Below are 6891 nucleotides of genomic sequence, written 5' to 3'. Positions count from 1 at the left end.
TGTCCCCCACCCCAGCCCTCCTCCATTCTGTATCCCCCACCGTCCCTGTCCATAGCCATTCCCCCCAATAATTCTGTATCCTCCCACCCTCCCCCTCCATAGCCATTCCCCCCCAGTAATTCAACTGGCAGTCCACCCTGACGGCTTCCTTCTGCCAGTGTCCATACTAAGTAAACACAGAGGAACAAATCCAAACTAACTAACTGACTCCTGTAGGCCATTTGTAGCTCCGTAATACCAACATGGTTTTGTCAATTACATGCAAAATAATACTGAGGTGTAATGTGCAAAATAAATCGCTAAGCAAGGGCAGTTACGAAATATGCAGCCTCTCAGAATACCACCCTTAACCCTCTCGATCCGGTGACAATTTTTTTTGTTTCTCTCTCTCTCTCTCCCCCCCCAGCCTGTCAGTCCCCCCCTGTGGCGGGGGGACACAATCTGGCCGCACTATGGGGTGGTACGACTACTTTGCGGCCAGAATACTGCCACCGTATTCCCTGCGTGTCGTAAAAGGCGACTAAAAGGGGCGGGGTGAGGGGACTAGGGACCCACTCCTCTGTTTTTTAGTTCCTAAAACGAGACAGGCCAGAGAAAGGGATGGAGGATGGAGTTATCCCCGTACCCTGAAGATTGGGTCTATGAATATGCGTGGATGTAGTACGATTGAGGCTAAAAGGGAGGAGATTGGGAGAATGTTTGTGAGAAGAAAGTTGGATTTGTTAGCTTCGAGTGAACTAAAGATGAAAGGGAAGGGTGAGTCTATGTGAATGGAAGATTGTCAGGGGTTGATAGAGGAAGGACAAGAGAAAGTGTGGCCTTGTTAGTGAGTCCGGAAGTACAGCAGTGTGTGACTGAATGGAAGGAGGTGTCATCGAGACTGATGTGGGTGAAAGCGAAATTTGAATGTGAGTTGTGAGTGTTTGTGAGTGCATATGGGCCTGGTAGTGCAAGGGATGCAGAAGAGAGGGAGTCCTTCTGGAATGATGTTGATGAGTGTCTGCAGAGTTTTGGAGCGAAGGTGAATGTGGTAATGATGGGAGATCTGAATGCTAGAGTGGGAAATGTAGCAGTTGAAGGCGTAGTTGGTATGTATGGTGTGCCTGGAAGAAATGAAAATGGGGAACGAATGATAGGGATGTGCGTTGAGCGAGAGATGGTGATTGGAAATACGCTGTTCGAGAAGAAAGATATTAATAAGTATACATGGGTGAGACAGGAGGGTGGAATGGTTGTTGATAGAGCATTGATGGACTATGTGGTTGTGTCTAGGAATGTAATAGGAAGATTGATGGATGTGAGAGTTCTGAGACGGGAGGGTGGAGGTATGTCTGACCACTACCTGGTGGAGGGAAAGTTAAGAGTAGGTAAGAGATGGGTGAGAGCAAGGAGAGTTAGGTGTGGCAGGGAGGTTTTGAAAGTGAGTGAATCGTATTAAAGAGAGAAAATGATAGAGTATCAGGAGAAATTGAAAGATGAGTGGAACGCAGTGAAAGATCAGGAAAACGGCAGTGTGGAGGAGGAATGGCAGTTGTTTAAGAGTGCTGTGGTGGGGCATGCGGAAGAGGTGTGTGGTGTGAGACGTGTGGGTGGTGGTGTAAGAAAAGGAAGTGAATGGTGGTGTGAGGAAGTAAGTATGGCTGTGGCTGAGAAGAGACCTCATACGAAGTGTGGCTTCAGAGGAAGGATGAGGTGTCATATGAGAGGTATAAGGAAAAGAGGAATAGGGCGAGAAGGGCTGTGAGTGATGTTAAAGTGGCAGCAGATGAGAGGTGGGGTAGGCGGTTGACTGAGAATTTTCAACAGAATAAGAATATGTTTTGGAAGGAGGTGAAAAGGGTGCGAAAGGGAGAGTCTGGGAAGGAAGAGCGAGTTAAAGCAGAGGATAGAAGGATGTTAACTGAGATGGATGCAGTAAGGAAGAGATGGGCAGAGTATTTTGAAAGATTGTTAAATGTAGAGGAGGCTAGGGAGGCTGAGATTGTGGCGGATGGAAAGGTGCAAGGAATAAATGTGTTAGGAGAGTTGAATGATTCTTTGATCACGAAAGAGGAAATGCAGGAGGCAGTAAAGGAGATGAAAACAGGAAAAGCTGCAGGTATGGATGAGTGTGCTGTGGAATGCCTGAAGGATGGTGGAACGACTATTGTTGACTGGTTAGTAAGATTGTAGAATGTGTGTTTTGTGAAAGGTATGGTGCCAGTTGACTGGGCAAGTGCTTGTGTTGTCCCGTTGTATACAGGCAAGGGTGATAAGTTTCAATGTACTAGCTTTAGGGATATAAGTCTCTTGAGTGTTGTAGGTAAGGTGTATAGTAGAGTGTTAATTATGAGAGTTAGAGAGGGTACAGAGGGAGTGATTGGTGATGAGCAGTGTGGCTTTAGGAGAGGGAGAGGATGCATGGATCAGGTGTTTGCTGTGAGACAAGTGTGTGAAAAGTATTTAGCGAAAGGCAAGGATGTGTTTTGGGCATTTATGGATTTACAGAAAGCGTATGATAGCATTGATAGGGAGGCTTTGTGGACTGTTTTAAGATTGTATGGAATTGATGGTAGGTTACTAAAAGGGGTGAAAAGTTTTTAAGTAAATAGTAGAGCGTGTGTAAGAGTGGGAAATACCGTGAGTGATTGGTTTCCCGTGAGACTGGGGCTGCGGCAGGGATGTGTGATGTCGCCTTGGTTGTTTAATATTTATATGGATGGTGTTGTAAGGGAGGTGATTGCAAGAGTTTTAGGTGGAGGTCTTAGTCTGGTGAATGTTGATGGTGGAGAGTGGAATCTGAAGCAGCTGCTGTTTGCAGATGATTCTGCACTGGTGGCTGATTCAGAGGAGAGATTGAGACAGTTGGTGGAGGAGTTTGGAAGGGTGTGTGAAAAGAGGAAATTGAAAATAAATGAGAATAAGAGTAAAGTGATGAAGTGTACGAGGTTGGTAGATGGTAGGGGGATGAATATAGTTTTGAATGGTGAGTTGCTTGAGGAGGTAGTGTTTTAAATATCTAGGGTCACATGTTGCTGTGGATGGAATAGATGCAGAAGTGAAGTTTAGAATAAATTAAATAGGAAAGGTGCTGGGAGGAATGAAAAAAGTGTTTAGATGTTGTTCGCTTAGAATGGATGTAAAGAGAAGGCTGTATGAGGGTGTTGTGGTACCGACTGCGTTATATGGGGCTGAAACATGAAATATGGGTGTAGCAGAGAGGAAGTTTGAATGTAATGGAGATGAGGTGTCTGAGGAGTATGTGTGGAGTGACACGTATGGATCGAGAGAGAAATGATGAAGTGGGAAGGAGAACTGGAATTGTTCGGGAGATGGCTGGTAGAGTTGAGCAGAGGGTGTTGCGATGGTTTGGGCACATGGAGAGAATGGATAATGAGCGACTGGTGAAAAAGATAACTAGATCTGATGTGAGAGGTGTAAGGCTGAGAGGAAGACCATGAATAGGATGGATGGACAGTGTGAAGAGAGCGCTGGATGCGAGAGGGATGTCTGTTGAGCAAGGAAGAGTGGCTGTGCGTGACAGAAATAAATGGAGAGAAATTGTGAATGAATAAATGATGACAAAGCCCTGAGGGGATATTCTCCCGCATTTGGTCTGATTAGCTAGTCAGGTCAGGTGCGGGTAAGGGGATGGGTCTGTTATGACGTGGCAGGGGTAAAACAGCTCTGCTGTCGGGCCCTGCTGCGGATGTCACTGATTGCATTGCGCAGTTGACCCTTGTGTGGTGTGGTGCGGTGAGGATCTGTCCGTTCTCTCCTTTTGGGCTAAGATGCGAATGAATGTGTTTGAATGGATGAGTAAATGGGGAGTGTGTCGTCCTGTCTCGGGTACCTCCCTTTCCTTGGGGGAAGCAGCCTGGGTATATAGATAGATAGATGGATAGCTTCTACTACTTCAAATAAAGTGTACGTTTACCAAATCGTCTTCTGGCTCTATGAATAAATTAAGAAGTACTTCGCCCATACACAGGTTTCCATTCTGTATCAATTTTTGCACTACACTTAACTTTGATTCTCCCAGGATGACCATTATTCCATGTTCTTAATTTTTTTTACCTTAACCTAACCTGATATTAAGAAAACAACCTACCCTTATACTAACAAACCTATCCTAACCTAGACTTTCCTGGATTAAAAAAAAAAAAAAAAGGGTGGAAGAATGGTACACAGAACTGAAACCTGCTACACGGGCTACAGAAAATGTATTCATACGGACATTTAATATCAATAAACTTACGGTAATATCAAAACATCCATTATTAATACAAATGCTCTTATTTTTTCTACGTCAAATTATTCTGCTATGCCAATCCATCTAAAGGATCACAGTCAGACTTAAAATACATACGGAGGAAGTGAATAAAAATGGATTTAATTTGCACCTGTTTACCTGAGTTTAAGTGGACATCTTGATCACCTAGGCATACGCACCGTGGGATATCCTCGTTAAACCTGATAATTATTACCTATATCAACCAACTACAACCATCCATAATGGCAGCAAATACTAATAAATACATAGGCATAAGAACCACCATATAAATACTTACAGTAACACCGTAATTAAAGAATGAAATCGCACATCGCCACCCACCTTCTCCACCTTTTCATTTCGCTCCCATGATGTTCTGGTGACGTCACTCGACAAGCCCAATATATTTATCTATTAATATTTCTAAGATGTTTTCGTTTTGTATCATCAGGTTTTCGAACAACGATTTACGTAAACATCAAATAACGAGGTGAGCAAAATATTTCTTGTTGTATTAACAAATGAACCCCCTCCAATGCTATCACAATATTTTCATCATCATCCCGCCTCTTTTTCTCCTTAGCAAGTGGGATGAAGTAGCCTATATTTACAGTACCATCATTACAGTGCTTTCAGTGTTATAGGGATGTTATTAGATACCAGTGTTAGGATTTACATAGGCCTACAAATAAAAAGTTACCTGTCGTTTGAAAGTTTACCCAAAAATAAATACGTTTTCTTTGGATGTGCAATATAGAGCATGGTTATTTTTAAGGGGTAGTTCGCATATAAAGTGTAATCACAACATTTCTCGATGATTTTGTAGACACGGGGGAAATACATCGAGGTGATTTGGCCATGTGGAGAGGATGAAGAGTGAGGGACTAATTAGAGGTGTATATGTGAGTGAGGTGAAGGGGAGAGAAGGAAGGGGAGATCGAGGATGAGAGGGATGGATAGAGTGGAGAGGAATGTGAGAGAGGGGGATGCAAGTTGAGGGAGGGCAGTGAAATGGCTGATGGGCCACATGGCGGCGATTTGTTTGTGACAACTCTTCAAGGATTAAAGCGTTTGGCTGTAGATAAATAGATAAATAGACAGACAGACTGATAGATAGATAGACTGGTAGTGGCGTAGGCTATCCTGTCATTTAAAGAAAGAGGAGGCAGTGGTATGGGCCTCTTCATTGCAAACTATAACTCTTTTTACTCTAACTTGGCCCATATTTTCGTCCTTTTGCAGCTTATTACATGTAGCTCAGTGGCAGAAAAGGCAGTACTACATCTCTACATACTGCTACTCTTTTTTTTTTTTTTTTTTTTTTCTATGTGTCCGACTCTGGGCATAGGCTTCACAGCCTGCTGTCAAGGCCCAGTAGTCCTCCTACATACCATACAACTCTTTACATGTCATCACTTCGGCACTAACACCCACCGTCCATACTAAATACATGCTAGGGCTGTCTCATACAGGACTGGTGTATTGGTACTAGCGGGGGTATTTTTACATGTCGGCGGGTCTTCTGGTAGATCAGTAAAGTCTGATTTCATGAAATTCAAATCCTTAAACTGTTCCCTGCCCCAGCGAGGATTTGAACCTGGGTCCGATAGGACTGCAGGCCACCTCTCTACCGACTGAGCCACCGCTACTACTATTACTACTACTACCACCACCTCTACCACTACTACTACTACTACTACCACCACTTTTTTTTAACAAGTCACCTCCATCCATTTGGGAGTTATACTGAGATCAACAGCAGCCTTCACAATACAGTTCACCATTTGGAGTTGTAATATGAAGGTTTACAGTCACTAGCCTTAATAATACAGTCTGTTGGCCCCAGTCCCGCAAACCTCCGTCCTTACCAACCATATGCTACTACTTTTTATTACTTTATTTTTTACTATCGTTACAGTGCTAATAAAAACATGAATTTATTGGATCCGCTGGTCCATGTCCTCGACCACAGTAGCTTTGTAATCCATACCCGCCAGAGAGACAGGCCTGAGGTATAGGAGTGCAGACCTAACGAGGGAGAATGACAGTCCACATATCCAGACAATAACAGAACTCTGAGACTGATTACTACTACGACTACTAAGGAGGGAAAATGGCAGGCGACATTTCATCCAGGAAACAACAGTAATCTGTGGTCGATGCAAGTGCTACATCTACTACTACCACTACTGCTACTACTACTGCTACTACCACTACTACTACTACTACTGCTACTACTACTACTACTACTACTACTACTACTGCTAAGGAAGGAGAATGGCAGTCCACATCTCATCCAGGCCACAACACAACTCTGGGGTTGATGCTTCCCAGAAAGAACCTCTGCCAGTCTGGAGTAGAATCTGCCCGGCTCTGGACCCATCACACCTGATGTTGTCAACACAAGGGTATGAATCCACCGAGGTGCATGTGCCGGAGCCTATCTTGATAGTATCTGTTGTTTTGTCTTCTTTTTTCTTGTTCATTCATCTTGTGTGCAGCCTCGAGACACAGTTCACGGTGACATGCCACCACAGGATCAAATATCCTAATGTGGAAGAAAGCCCTCTGCCCACGTATCCACAAACCTGCAGCACTGGCATCCACTCTTGCATCATTTGATGTGTTTGCTGTTCTGT

This window comes from Coenobita brevimanus, chromosome 75 (genome assembly GCF_032717465.1).
Source record: "Coenobita brevimanus isolate Jiangsu-jjx chromosome 75, ASM3271746v2, whole genome shotgun sequence".
In the NCBI taxonomy this organism is placed as follows: domain Eukaryota; kingdom Metazoa; phylum Arthropoda; class Malacostraca; order Decapoda; family Coenobitidae; genus Coenobita; species Coenobita brevimanus.
This window is presented reverse-complemented; position numbering follows the sequence as displayed.